Source organism: Zonotrichia albicollis, chromosome 2, assembly GCF_047830755.1.
Source record: "Zonotrichia albicollis isolate bZonAlb1 chromosome 2, bZonAlb1.hap1, whole genome shotgun sequence".
NCBI lineage: Eukaryota > Metazoa > Chordata > Aves > Passeriformes > Passerellidae > Zonotrichia > Zonotrichia albicollis.
The window spans coordinates 109481598-109497411 of NC_133820.1; the positions used below are offsets into that span (position 1 = coordinate 109481598).

The 15814-nt window shown below is 39.0% G+C and overlaps 1 protein-coding gene across 4 annotated transcripts in view; it reads left to right on the forward strand.

The window, feature by feature from the left end:
* Window positions 1-15814, forward strand: part of TBL1X (transducin beta like 1 X-linked) — a 192717-nt gene that overhangs the window by 96627 nt on the left and 80276 nt on the right. For 3 of the 4 annotated variants that reach the window (XM_074535990.1, XM_074535989.1, XM_074535991.1), the window contains exon 3: window positions 8512-8619. The gene's annotated coding sequence lies outside the window, so the exon portion shown is untranslated. Of the gene's footprint in view, window positions 1-8511; window positions 8620-15814 lie in introns of those variants that run through there. The other variant, XM_074535992.1, reaches the window with a different exon arrangement.

Sequence of the window (15814 nt, forward strand, 5' to 3'; positions counted from 1 at the left end):
TCAGGGGGATATGCTGAAAATTGCCCTCTTATGCAAACTTCTCTTGAAACTTCAGAATGGCTGGAAAACTTCCAAAAGTCTTTTCAATATTTTTGTGTTTCCCTATTATTTTTGGCATCGTATAGTTCCATAATGCGTACATTTAATTTTCATTTTCTGCCTGATAGCTCCAGCATTTTATATCTAGTGGGCTAATCAAACAAATAACATTGGTCAGTAGTGAGAAGGCATGAGTGGAAGATTTGTCTGATTCTCTCCCCACTCTTAACACTGGTTTTTCCTTTGCAAAAATGTACAAGATAAAGTACAAACCAGAATGTGGGCTTGAGAAATATTATTAGTAGAATGGGTCCATAGCCAGTGATTCAGTCATCTGTCAGCCTGATAAATGGATTAGTGTAAGAGGTGTTCCAGTGGGGAAATGAAGCCCATAGGGCTTCCAGCTAATTATATTTAAGTTGTTTAGTACTGCTGGGAAGCAGCATCCAGGCAATTACTGAAAGCTTTGATGCAGTGTGCACTATTAGAGTGTGGGTTCAGAAACTCATTACCCTTTCGTGCTTGTGTTGGATGGATTCTAGGAAACTGACATGAAACAGAGAGCAGGAATCAATAACTAGAAAGGCATTTTAGTTTGCTTCTGATCCATTTCCTGATTCAGCAACTTCTAGCCCTAGAGCATTTCATACAATTGATATAGTGTAAGGAGGAAAATGTGACTAAAATATATTAATTATCACATATATATATATTCATCTTGTTACAGTGATGTGTAGCTGAGGTTCCATCCAAGATGAAGTTTCAGAAGGTCTTTTAGGGACAAGCTACTCTCTAATGCTGTGCCACATGTCCCAAGCGCCTGCCACCTCTGCTCCCCCAGAGCTGATTGCAGGAATGTCTCCTAAAGCCTGACCTTGCAGTGTTTATTGATGCCTCTGCAGCATCAAGATTGTATTACCACGGTGCCCATGCTATCCCACCTTCCAAATCTCTTGGAAGCTACAGCTAACCCAAAACAAAAGTGATTATATTGGCTACACATATTAACCTTGTTTAGGAGAGTTGTACTGGCTCTGTCTTTGCCGTGGGCTGCAATTCACATTACTGATGCACTTTGGGAAAGCTCTGCAGGCTTTGGGTCATTCAGACATGGGAAACAGCAAACCCTTTCACTGTGGTGCTCTGCAGTTGGGCACCTCCAAGGTGTGCATGCTGAAAGCAGTGCAGCATTTGTGCAGCTGGGGGCCAAAGACTTCAAAGTTCATCCCTTACATTGGGCTGACAGATCTACTCAGGGTAAAAGTTACATGAATTAATCAAAATTGTGTGGTTTTCTTTTTAAACTTGCACTCACTTTTAAATCTGGTCATGGTGACTGCTAGGGCAGTGAAGAGGAGGCTCCTTTTCCTCTTTCCTGTTTCTTCCTCTGTGCTTTTGCCTGAGGTAGAGCTAAGTAGGTAAATGAGAGTATTACAGTTCAATGCTTCTGAAAGGGATAATTCTTCACCTACCAGCACTATCACAAAATTAATAATTAAACTCCTTCTTTATGTTTCATCACAACAGTCCTAGACTGTGGGGTTTGTTTCACGTTTAAAAAGTTCAGCAGAAATCTCATGAGTTACTGTCAAGAGAGAAGTTTGGGGGTTTGGGTTTTTTGAAATCTGGACTTGTTAATTAGAAGAATGACATTTGTTTTGCCTGAGGGTTGGTAAAATAAATCTTGTGCTATTTGATACTCACATATCTTTCTGATAAAAAGAGTATCAGAATTGCTGTGCTGTTGGCCACAGCACCCATGAATCTGTCCACATACTGCAAAAAGTCCTCTTACAGTAGTAAGCATTTCCAATGTTGGTGCTAGGTTTGGTTGCTGACAGCTAAGCTTTTCATAAATCCATTATTATTATCACTGAATGTTCTGGCCTATTAAATAGTGGTAGATAACTCATGTATCTCCTGTGAAACTATTACATATGATAGAGAAAATATCTTCTGCACTCAAATACACAGCTGAAGCAGAAAATAGCTGAAGCTGTCCAAGTGTCTGTGCAGGCAAAGTGCTGACAGTGGTAAATGATTTTGAGAATCGTTGCTGTCAGTTCCAGTCTGGTTCCAGGACTGGTTGGATTGAGTCACTGCTTGGGCTGCTAAGAGTTAATTTGTCTTGGGAGGGACCTGTGTAAAAGGCATAATACAGCCAAGTTATTGAGACAATGCTTCTGGAACTCTTAATTTCATGATGTCCACTAGCTTTGACAGAGTTAGTTAAGATGAAACATGAGAAGAGTTTCCACCTGCTGTTTTGTTTTTGCTTGAGAGACTTGCTTCAAAGGGGCAGCCCAGGCTCTGTGAGTTGCACCTGAGGAAAGACTTTCAAGGCTTAAGTATTTTAAATTTTTGTGGGAAGATTTGGGTTTTTCTGAGGGTATTTTTGTTGTTTTGGCTTAGGTATTACCATGGGGAAGCTTTTTGCACTAGTACTATAATGAATATTTATTTTAACATTGATTTTCAGATTTTTAACTGACTCTAGGCTTCACTTCATCAAATCTGGGCATTCATCTATGGTATGTTTAAAATAAAAACTCTCTCACAGCTTCCTTTAAGAGGAAGCAGCTGTGGGGCAGTAATAGATACATAAGTGTCTACAGCGGGAATTTTTTATCATAGCAAGACATAAACTGGTGTTTATTTACTCTATAAGGCCTTAGGGCAAATTCATTAATATTCAGAGATTGTGTGGGTTTTTCTGAGCAGAGATTGCGGTTCCAGTGCATAGGTACTCGTTGGAAACAGGGTAGAGCAGCCCAGCACATTGTCCTGTGCCGAAAATGATGGTCCTGCTTTCTGCTCTGTGTCTGCAGTGTTATCCACAATCCTTGTACACTCTGATTGCTGGTCATGCCCCATGGGAGCCACTGTGGTTATTCTGCTGTGATTATATTTATACATTATCTTAATCCATAAAGGAACTAAAACCCCAGCACATCACCAGGAGTTTGGCAAATGTTGAAATGTTCTCTTCACTGACTTGTACACTTTTTAGAAATTGTTTTAGAAAATGCATTTTAGGTTATTTTTTGCAGAAGGGTTGCATAATTATTGATGTCCTGTTATAATCTTCTGTATAGTCATGGTATACTTCCATGTAGTATAGTATACTCCACCAGGGGGTAGTTTGAAAATATTGAAGCTGTTCATCAATTTGAAAGAAAGCAAAATATTGTGCACTAGGTATCCTGCATTTCTTTCCCAGAGATACAATGCAATGCCTGCTTTTGTAATTCAGTGTTTTTTGAAGATGGCCTATTTAGCATTTAAACTTTACTGTGCCTTTAAAGGCCTGAAGGGAGTGGGATAATAAATTAGTTACCCAGTTAATGTTTTTTTCATTATGAAAGAGTTAAGAGAAATATGCTGAAACAGGATAGTAGTGGTAGTGGTTTGGTTTCTCCTCATCTGTATTGTTTAGTAAAAAGAAATGAATTGTTTATCTGAAACTATGCAGAAATAGTACTTAAACAGAAATCAGATTGGAAAAATATTAAACAGCTAAAAGTATTTAGAGGAATTGAGTAGAACTACTATAACATCTTCCAAAATTATGTGACTGATTATTCCCAGTTTAAATCAAGAATAAAACTGCTGTACTGTTTATGTACCCTTACCCCAGCCACCCACCCAGCCAGTAATTTCAAGTGCCCCCTATAAATTTGGCCACCAGTTTCAGTTTCCTGAAGTCCCTCAGGTGCCAGCAAAAGGAAACCTACATGTGAAGCAGAGGATAAATGGACTCTTTGGTCTGTGGCCCAGCAATTCAGCCCTCCTTTAGGGAGCATCCCTTCCCTGGCTCCTCAGTGCCAATGGTGCTGTGCAGTTTGTCCCTGGCACGGGGCAGGAGAGGCCTCAGGGCTTCTCTTGAAGCTCAGCTGGCACTGGGGACAGTCACAGGGGGTTGGTGACTTGCTGCATTCATCAGCTGCCCACATGGGAGGTGGTGCCAGGGTTTTCCATGGATTTGCTCCACAGAGGTTGTGTCTAGGGGAGGAGCTGAGATAAGGAGATCAATGAAAGTGTTTGCATAGGTTGACTAATGTGTTTTCAGACATAGTGCAAATCCAAAGTCAAACCTTGTGTATCAGATGTACAATTAGTAAAAAGGAAAAAAAATTAAACTTTTATTTCTGGTTGACATTTAAACATGGTTACATTTCTTGGCACTTAGCAGCCCAAGGCATAGGTTAGCAACAGCACCAATGCTAGCTAAATTAAGACATCCAATAACTTTCCTGTCCTTTGCTAAAGGGGTGAAATTTTTAAGCTTGCTCACTGTGACACCAGTGTAGCCTTTAGGCTAAACTTGGTTTTATTTCCTTTTCTTTTTCCTTTGTCCCTTTACAAGAAGCCGATGTTACCTGTGTGCCCAGAGTGAGCTGCTGTTGCAGGGAGGGAGCTGTGAGCAAACAGCTCTGAGGCCGCAGCAGCTCCTGGGTGTTGGTTGAGGTGGGGAACTGCTTGGCTAACCCACTGAAATACCCCACTAAGAAGGTTTTTCTGCCCAGAAAGCTTACTGTCCACAGGGACAGGACTGGCAGGTAGTTAATAATGTGAAGCACTTTGTTTATTGCTCCCTGCACAGATTCAGAGAGCATAATTTGTATTGCCTGCCTTCAGTCATCTGACTGATGCCCCAAGTGACCCTTGTGAAGAGAGCTCCTGCTGCCACTCTGCTGTGACTGAGTGCTTTCAGCTCATAGGGGACACAGTAAGCTTCCTAAATTAGAAGTCGGAGTATTATCCCAGCAGAATTTAGTCCACCTGTCTCTGGAAGGATGGCAGTAGCTCTGTGACCCCACATGGCTTGAACACACTCCGTCACTTTGCATGTGTGTTTGTGTGCACATGTGTGCACCAAGTATTTGCTGGCACCTGCAGCTCAGCATGCACAGTGCTCATCAGCACCCAGTGCTTTAGTTACAAAACCAGACAATTGGTTTTCATCATAATATATTTAATTTATGAGCAGGAAAGGATGGCTGCAGCACCTAATCTCCCTTTCTCTGTATTGCAGACTTGGTCTATCTGTATGAAACAGAGTAACTTTTGTATGGCTGTGGGATGTCTTGTGTTTTCACAAAAATTCATCTTCTGGTAAAGTTCCACTAAAGCTTGGTATCAACCAGTGGAGAACCTCTGCATTCTCCTTTGGATAGTTGCACTAATGGTTAGTCACAGGTGATGGAAAGCATGGGCTTTATTTCTCGTTTGAATTTCTTGTCAACTTCCAGATGCTGATTTGTTTTCTGCAAACCATTTGCTAGATTAACAAGCCAGTTGGTGCTTAGTGTATTCTCCCAGTGAAAATATTAGGTGCTGTAATTAGGTCATCTGTCTTTTTTTCTTTTTTTGTTATAAACTATACCAGTGGAACTCTCCAGATATTTCATATTAAAGTACTTTGTACCCTGTTCTAATCACTTTTGCAGCTGTATTCTGTGATCTCTGGTGATGGATTATTTTTCAATTCTTTGTAAATTGTGAAGACCTTATTCTACTGTAAGTAATTATAGGTTGTAATGCTAATATTACAAATGAATGTTTAAAGGAACATTTTTGTCTAGTATTTATTTCTCATCTCATATTAGTATTTACTTCTGTATGAAATTGGATTTGAAGAAACTCTTGTTATTGAGTAAACCATTGTGAGTAGGGCCATATGATACTGTATGATTATTGCAATCAGCAATATATGTATGTTCTCACCCAATCATAAGGGAAATATATGTAACTTTTAAGCTTCACTGACACTTACAGGTAATAAAATGATAATAATCACATCTTTTTGCCTCCAACATGTCTCTTTCACTTTACTTTTCACTTTTTCAGTAGAGAGCTGGTGTTTGCCAAAAAGTTGTCTTGCAAGGTAACCAAAGCTGGCCTTCCCAAAGGATGTGATTAGCTCCTCCAGCCTGTGTTCCCAGTGCTGCCTGCACTGCTGCCTCCTGCCTCTCCAGCATCGTAGCCTTGAGTGATTCTGTCACCGACAGAAACCACCCGTGATCCAGTTTATAAGATTTGTAAACAGAACAAGTGAAAACATGACCCAACCAATTTATGAGTGGAATTATGACAGAAAGCATTAATAGAATTTCTTCAATAACTTTGATTCATCCACAGTGCTACAGTATCTGGTATTCTTCAGTGTCCTTTAAACTCCATGAGTCTTGTAGAAGCCTTCATTCCAGATGAGCCAGTTATTTCCTTGGTATTTGACATGAGAGCAGGCTCAGTATGTCTTAGTTACTGTTGCATAGCATAATGTAGGGGGTATTGAATAGAGATAATTTTAGTATAATAATACTCTTAAATTTTTTCCCATAAGACATGGGAAATCCTCTAATTGTTGCTTAGATTTTCAGATTTTATATTTACACACAGTTATGCGTCTTGAGTAAATTGTGTTTTGCATAAATGTAACATGCTTCACAGGAAAAATGAGATGGGAGACAATGGTTGATGCTGCAACCCTGGTAGTGCTCAAGGCCAGGTTGGATGGGGCTTTAAGCAACCTGGTCTAGTGGGAGGTGTCCCTGCCCATGGCAGGAGGGTTGGAACGAGATAATCTTTAAGTCTCTTCAAACCCCAGCCAGTCAATGATTCTATAATTGAAAAAAAAAAAAAAAAGAGGGAGAGTTGAGAACAGTCAACTCAGAATGCCATCTGAGCATTAGGTGGTTAGTTACGTAGCCACATAGATGAAGATCTATATGCATTCAGTAGACTAACTAAAAAAAAACCTGTGGATGTCCAGCTGATATACTGCAAATAGTTGGGGATGCTTCAGTAGGCAGGTGTTGTCCCTTGTGTAGTCATTCACCTCTGATTAGGATAGATGTAACTCTTTCTGAAGTGAGTAGTTGTATTTGGTTAGATGGTGTATTTATGTCACAATGAAGTAAATGAGAACATGTTGTAGTATTGCAGACTGAGAATTAGAACTGGATTTATGAAAGGTTTTCCTTATGGTGTGTTCAAATATGTTATATATTAAATTGATTACATCATGAAATGATACTTAATGAATAGTTGTTGTGGTTTAACTGTAGCTGGTAACTAAGTTCCACACAGCCACTGGCTCCATCCCCCTATTCACCCCAGTGGGATGGGGAGGAAAAAATTAAAGCCCATGTGTTGAGGTAAGATGGGTTTAATAATGGAAATAAGTAATTAATAAGTAAAATCTAATACTAATTATAATATTAATAAAGATAATAATGATTAAAAGGGAGAGAACAAACCAAGAGAGAGCAATAAAGCCCAAAAAGGACAAATGGTGCACAGTACAATTGCTCACAGCCCAGCCCCAGCAGTGAGCAGCCCCTCGCAGCCAGCTCCCCCCAGCTCATACACTGGCTGTGACATTGCATGGCATGGATTGCCACCATTGTCACAGCTGTCCCAGCTGTGCTCCCACCAGCTTCTTGTGCACCTGCTCACTGGCAGAGCATGGGAAACTGAAAATCCCTGACTCAGTGTGAGCACTGCTCACCTACAGCTACAACATCACTGTGTTACTAACATTACTGTCATACTGAGTCTGAAACACAGCACTGTACCAGCTACTGGGAAGGAAATGAGCTCTGTCCCAGACAAAACCAGGACAATAGTTTTCAAAGCTGTCAGACATTTGTGTGGAAGAGGATAATTACTTTAAAAGTCTCCAATGACTTCTCATTTCACTTTACAGCATTTAATTATTAAATTATGTAGACAGAAATTGAGCATAAGACTTAAGGCTTGAAACAGAAGAATAAGAAACTAGTTAATGTACATGGTGCTGGAATGGCAAGGCAATAAGAAATCAGGCTTTATTCATCATGCTTGTTGGCAGGCTTGGAAAAGTCTCCTGATAGGTTTATTATTGCAGATGAATGCCAGGCTGTCTTTCATGTTTGATTTTCATAAATGTTTGCCTTCAGCATTGCCCCAAAAACATTCAAGAAGGTGACTCCTTTTGTCTACTTGTTTCTTGCCCAGAGGTGATACTCCATCAGGTTCCCACTGGAGGCTCTCTGAGGGAGCACTTTTGTGTGTCCCACTGTTCTGAGGCAGTGCACTGCTGTTCCAGTCCTGTGCTCAGCAGTGGCTCTGTGTGGATTGCTTGCTGTTGTTATACTTGACCAGAGAGGCTGAAAATTGTTGAGTCAAGCTCATGGTCTATTTGGATCCTTCCAAGCTCCTGAAAAAGTACCTGGCTTTGCAAAGAGCTCAAATACTGTGTGTCACTGGGGACTGCCCTCACCTTTCTAATTCTTTTGGTGATGGGTGTTGGGTTTTTTCCCCTTACAGTTTAGCTAAAGCTCCTAATCTGGGAGTTTAGACCTTGATGAATGCCAAAAGCAAACGGAGTCAAGTGCTTGTGTTTTGCTGAGGTGATGGGCACTGCTTTGATGGGCACTGCTTTGATGGGCGCTGGTTTGATGGGTGCCTCTGTCTCTCTCGTTGCAGCCCCCTCATGTGTCAGATGTGGTGATCTCCATGGTAACTCAAACCCCCAGACTCTGGACAGCAGCCTGCGAGGAGCAGCATTCAGCAGCTCGAGGGTCTCACGACCAGGTAAGCCAAAAGGAGTCACCAAATAAGAGCTCAGCTCTGGTGTGCCACTCCTGTCCTGTCAGGCTTTTCCTTGGGGAACTCACCCAGGCAGTCAGGCTCTGTGCACATAGGTGATGGTGGACTCCTACCAGTGTTGTCACTTAAGGCTGTGACAGTCCCGCTCACTTGAGCAGATGCATTTGACAAAAATCTGCATTTGTTCGTGTTTGGTTTTTAAGATACAGATTGAAGAAGCAAAACAAAGAAGTACTGTACAATTCTTTAACTCTTAAAGCTTTGGTCCTAAGTAATTGGTGTGGTGGGAAACAATCCCAAAACACATCAACAGTAACTCCTAACTTTCCACTGTGCCTGCTCCACCATCACTGCTGCCCAAGCTGTAACTTGTGGCCTGAGCAATCCTATTCTTCTACAGTGGACCAGAGACAGCTTCTTGTTCATGTAACATTCGTTGGTTTTCTGCAGCATTTTCAAATTGCTGCTATGCTCTTTCCACATGAGTTTCTGTGCTAGTGGCAGCACGTGGGACGTTCTGGTTAGCACCTTAAGAAGGTACAGAATTCTTCCTCTTTTTTTTGTGAATAATGGAGAAAGAACAAGATGTTTGCCATTTTGGGAAAACAGTGCAGGGACTACATAACTTTATTCACTTCTCCAGTACTGCTAATGCTGTGGACTAGGGTAGTATTGCTGGTCTTATGCACTTAGATGTGTGGGAAGTTGGTTGCTCCCTTTTGTTGTCAGGCTTCACTGTCATTTGTATTGTTTCTGTGCCATTAAGATTGTGTGTATTTTGTAAGTTTTTGGCTTCTGTGCACTGTTTTCTGGGTATTACCTGCATTGTTTCTTGCTTCCTACATAAGTCCACTTGGCTGTAATACACTGTGCCCATCATACAAAGAAATCCGTAGTATTCTGGATAACAATTTGTATCTTTACTGAGCAGTTTGACAATTTTTGTGCCATTATTGCCATTAACAGTATTTACTTCTGAACAATTGATGATACTCTTAAATAGTGTTGAGTAAGTACTGGATGATTTTGTTGGAGGAATGTAGAGCACTTTTTCAGTTATTATTTCCTGGTAACAGCTACTTTTTCATATGTATATCATCATCACATCTGATGATACTGATAATAATTTCTTACTCTGAGTTTTGTGTGGCTGTAAGGTAAATGCCATTCAAAAGTCTGTGTGTTTCATTTATGGAATAACATCTGCTGACCAGAGTTTGTAACTTTATCAGATGATTAAATAAAATTCTCTATTTTATTTAGCAAATTTCTGTAAAATGGTATTGACTGGTGTCAGTTTTGTTCATATAATTTCCCAGTGAATTTATCCTTTGAAAGTTCAGTGGTTATTTTCCCTGAGATTAGTAATGGCATAGAGCTCTATAATTACTGAGAACATACTGCTTACCATCCTCAACCATTAGCAGAAAATGCTAGCAGTCTTACTGAATTTCTGTGATGCTCCAAAATGTATTGAAAATCAGCATCATTGAAATGATCCTCTCACAAACATTCTGAAGACTCTTAAGGCACAAACTATTGCAGTGTACTAATTTAAAGTTGACTTTTAACATTTGTTTTGGTTACTAACAGCCTCTTTATCCCTAAAAATGCTTTTCTTCTACTTAGAAGAAAGTATATGTTGCTTGTTTGGGGCTTTTTGTGTAGTATATTTGTATTCCTTTAAAACATGAATCCCAAGTTGGAGGTCTTGTGCTGTTTCAGTTAGCCCAATTTTGCCATTAGAATTAATTTCATTGGGTTTTCAAGTATAATCTGTATTTCAAGCTAATTACACCCTTAACCCAGAATGGGAGTATGATTTTTTTTTGCCACAGGTTGCCTTTTTTGGGCTATTTAATCATTACCTTTGGTCCCTGGTGGCAGTGGGGAAGTGAGAGCTCTGCACGTTTTTACCCTTGTACTTTCTCCCAAGTGCAATTTTTTTCCTAGTTTACTAGGCTAATGAACTTCCATGCTTGCTATTAACTAAACTGTTTCAGATACCAAATTGTAATTACACTCTGGGCCTGTACATTTAATATGTATTCTAGCAATTAAATTTGGGAGTGCCTGATGAGTTACTACTGACTGCATGGCATTTCTACTTCTCTCAGATGAATGAGATTCACAGTTCTTTTAGCGTTTCACAAACACAAGCGGATCATCAGTTCTCTGATACAGTTTGGTGCTTTGCTTATCTCAGATTGCAAGAGTACATCCTTCTGGGGTCTGCTAGAAGTTCAAGACCCTGACATCTTGAATTAATCAGTAACTTTGAGGAATAATGGTGCTAATAATGTAGAGTACCATCTTCCATACCTTTGTCTGGCTCTTAGTGGGGATGTCCCCAGCAGTTAGAATGATAGCTGTTGTTAACTGTTGTTGGTATGATAGGTGTGACAGTGGTAAAAGGTCAGCTCTATCAGGATCATGTGGGATATGTTATGGGAATGACAGTATTTTGACTGGAAAACCTTGTAAAAAGCAAACTAAAGCAAAGAGATGGGGTGAAATTAGATGTCAAAAAATGAAAGGCTGGGGAAGTCCAGTTTGAAAAAGTAGGAAAAGTAGATGTATGCACGTGATGCCTAGGAAGAAACAGGTCATCTTTTCCTAGTTTTATGTTTCTCGTATGAATTAGTTACTTTGAATTTAAGAATAAAATAGATAGGATGTAGTGCAAGGTACTTCAAATGTATCAGCATATCAACAGATTTCTGTTGTTCAAAGAGCTTGGAATAAGTTCAGTTTATGAATATCACAAATGAAATGTGGTAGTGCAAGTTGTGACTGTCGGTAGAAGTGCAGAGGCACAGATTAATTTTAAAAAAAAGTTCATTTTTTTTTTTAAAGCTTCCAGTATTTTTTCAGAAACATTTATTTGGTGTGATTGAAAAAAGTTAGCATTGAGATACTTTATTTTGAGGAAATATGTGTCTTCTTTTTGCATGAGAAGAACACTGCATTTTATACAAAGAAATTAAGAGAAACTATAAACAAAAAGTTTGCTTGCAAATGCATGATTTGGAAAAGTACCATAATACCCCCATGCATACTTTTCTGTACACAGCTTTTATAATTTTTTTACAGTTACTAATTTTTAATGATTTTTTTCCAATTTATTTAGAGTTCATAAGTTATATTGCACAGGTATAGGGTACAGAGACTTTCTGTATGTTAACTGATGTTACTGTTGGCACCTGATCCCACCAAATAATTTTACTGGTCAGTTAGATTTATGGACTAGAAAATCAAGCCGCTTTTAAGCAATATCCTTTATAATTCTGAGGTTTAATTAATAAACTCTGTATTGATTTTGTTTTCTAACATCATTCCTCAAGTGCTGCCATCAAATATTGCACCTGAGGGTGTAACATGAACTATTCATAGAGTGGTTATTCTTAAAAGTCTAATGGCATCATAACTGTTCACTGAAAAATAGTTAACTGTTGGAATAATATTTTTTAAATAAGCATATTTTAAAAGAACATGAACATTCTTTAAATTTGCAGCTGTTTCATGGTTGAAGTTGAGTTTTATTTGTGTATTCCCTGGTATTTCTCTTGCTACTTGGTGAGTCGTGGTTAGCTGAACTCTGATTTTATTAATGAAATATTAATCAGTAGTTTTTGGGCTGTCAACTAAGTCAGGAAAAAGTATATGTAGCTAGAACATGGACCTATGTATTTTACATTGTGGTAGAGAGATTAAATTAGTATTCCAGTCATGGCTAACTTCTGAAATATTTCCTTTGAGCCTTTCTCTTACAAAGTACAGTTTTAAACTTTTGCTGGTGGAATAAAATTATTATGCTGCCTTTTTTTTTTTAATCTTGTCTTTAAAACAGCTAAGGTTTCAAGGAAGGTTTTCAATCATAGTAAAAAGGATGCTAGCATTGCAAATAGAGGTGGCAGAATGCTTTATCCTTTGATTTTTAAACTAATCTGGTGATTATTTAAGACCTGGCTCAGACCTTGTAGGACTGAACTGTGATAATGCCATACTCTGCTATTTGATTTGTAGAGCACATCATGCTACCACATTCACTGTGCCAGTCACTTGAAAGTGCTAATAAGAGATATGCAAAGTGGGAAAAGGCAGACTTTTTTGTAGTCATTAATAAGTATATATTTAGTTCATATACTATAAATTTAGTATATGTTTAGGAATGCTGGCTGCAGTGAAAGGTTCCTGCCTTCATGAGCAACCACTGTGCCACAAGGAGGGGGAGTGGAGCTGTGCCTTGCCCAGAACTGCTCCTCTGAGTGTGCCCAGCAAAGACTTCACACAGGTCAGCAATGCATTTTCATCCACCCAAAGTCTGCTTAACTTGTCTGGGCTGAGCTGCAGAAATACACCCGGGCCAGTGAACTCAGCTCGGGCTGCAGCACTCCTGGGAAGCTCAGGGGTTTGTTTCTTTGGACACTGGGCACACACTTGTAGGGGGATACAGTATAGGTAAATGAAGGTGGTATAGAATGTAATCTTATCCCCTAAAGAGTTGCAGCTAAATCAATTACTAAAGATTGGAGCAGGCCTGATGTTAACAGGCCACACCAGTAGCCAGTAAGAGCAAGTGTTAAAAAAGAGTGGATTGGTGGGAACTGGAGTCAGTTGGCTGCTGTGAGGACAAGGAAGAGTCAGTGCCTAGAGGAGCTGCCTACAAGAAGCATCAAGGAGGTACAAAACTCCAGCACTATGGAACCCTTGCAATGTGATGGCAATAGAACTCTTACAATATTATGACAACACACTCTGAGTGCGCAGGCATTGGGCACACACTGAGTCTGTAGCACGTTCTGGGCACACGGTGCCTTCTGCAACCTGCCTCTGATGAGGGACTGTCTTAGTGCAGTAAATCAGCTGCTTCCCAAACACAGCTAGGACAGTTTTCCTCTGAAGATAAATAGGATTTTCTGCTTTTTAAAGGTTGATTCAAACAAAGCTTTTATTTTAAACTGGGTTATTTTACTGCATCATGGTGGAGAAATGGAATTACTACAGGCAGTCCAGTCAGACATGCTCCTTAATAATTTGAATGTCTCAAGCAGCCATCCCACATGGAAAGAGGGCAGGTAATATAATTGTTTTTTCAATAAGTTGTTAATTAAGCCTTGGAGATGTACAGAATCTGTATTTCCATGTACATTTTTGTATGACCTTGTTCCTATCTGAACTGCTTTGATTTAATGGAAGATTAATATAATTGATGGATAAACATATTGGTATATGCATAGTACATGCTAAAAGTTTGTGCCCAATATACAGATTAACATCAGTTAATTGCAGAAGAAATTCCATCTTCAAGCAGCTTGTGAACATTTTCACCTGGTATTTTCCTGTCTAGTCATCACACTAAATGCTGTAAATGAAGAGACATTTTTTTTCTTCTTTTTCTCAAAAGTTTAATTAATGTAGTGGTGAAAGTTCAGAGCAGTTCTTTGGTGTAAACTGGAGATATTTCTGGTGTAATTAATCAAAATGGATTTGCTAACCTGGTCATCACTGATACTGTGTTTTACTTATTCACTGAAGTCACAGGTTCACACTTGCCTTTTTTATCAAGGACCTTGGTCCAAGCTTGATTTCTTTTTTTTTTTTTTTTTTTTTTTTCAGAAATGTGAATACAAGGATTAGTAAAGTTTTTGTAATGGCATATTTGGAGAGTGAGTGGTCACCACAGAAAAAGCCGAGGTGTTTAAGGTACCACAGAGCCCACACCTGAGCTGCAAAAGCAGAGCACTCAAAGTCCATTCCCAGCCAGCTCTTACTGAAATACCTGTAAATGACCAGGAAGTTCTAACTTTAAGGAATGCAATGAAAGACCAGTCAGCAGCTCTGGTTCAGCTGCCAGGGACAGTGAGCTCAGGTCAGGAGCAGAGGCAAACAGGTGCAGCACACCTGGTTTTACACCAGTGCCACCATTTGTGTGGTAGGTCTCAAAACAGTCTTTTATTGACTTGCCCATAGCATTTCAATAATCTCTGCTCTGTTCAGACCTTCACATGTGAGATGGCTGGCCAGGGTTCTGTGGTGCTGGATCTTCTAATAAATGGTTCTGGAGATTAGGGAAATATGGAGATTGGGCACCTACTCACAGAATATTGGGGAACAGGGAAGGCACTCTCCCAAACATCTCTGTTGTAACAGAACAAGGTGGACTTGTGATTTTTGTTATATCTGAAATGGTTAACATTTGTATTGGTTGCTCTGTGAGCTCCAATGTGATTCAGCAAGCATCCCAAATGTCTGCAACATGAATTGTGTTTATCGTCAACCTAAATCAGTTTAAATAAGATTAGTTCAACTGATGCATGCACAAATTAATTTTCCCTTTTATCTAACCAGCTTGCAATCCTAATAAACAGAATAATCAATCATAGCTGCCTTCATCTGTAGCATGATTGTATATCTCTGATCAAGGAAATGTAGAATAATTTCTCTCTAGTCCCTACTTATTCCCCCCTGTAATCAAGGTTTCTGGATATAATGATTCAACTTAATCATTTTTACCTTTCTTGATAGAAAAAAATATTTTTTTTAGTTTGCATGTTTAAAGGAAGATTACATTCAACATTGTAAAACTAATTTTAAAAGTTTATATACTTTTATCAATATATATAAAAGTATATATACTATTTTATTACTAAATATCTTATACTTTTAAAAGTATAAGATATTTTTGTTTCTCTGCTGCACAAAAGAATGCCAGTCTGACTCAGAGAACTCTTTGTAAACACAATGGCAATGGTACCATGCTTTGAACAGTTTGTACTGTGTGCTCATCCTTTTCAGTAATAGCTGGTTTGAGGCCACTGGCATCTTTCTTACTGATTGAAGTGAGTCCAGGACTCTGGTTAGACATTTTCTCTCTTCATTGAATTATAAAGTGCCAAGCAAAACCTGAGGTTAGCTTTGTGTGAGATGCTAGAAAAAGCCAAAACAATTAAAACTTTCCTTTAGGTCACTGGCCTTCAAATGGTACTTTAACTTTTATGCTGAATATTATCCCTATATATCAAATGTCTTTAATATTTTAATTTTATACATATATAGTATATCACACATTTAGTAGTACTTATGTCTAGATAGGCAATTACAAAAAATATATAGTGTGCAAAACATGACATTTATTTGCAGTCACATTTTTAGTGCAATTTTGCCTTTGGTAACCAAT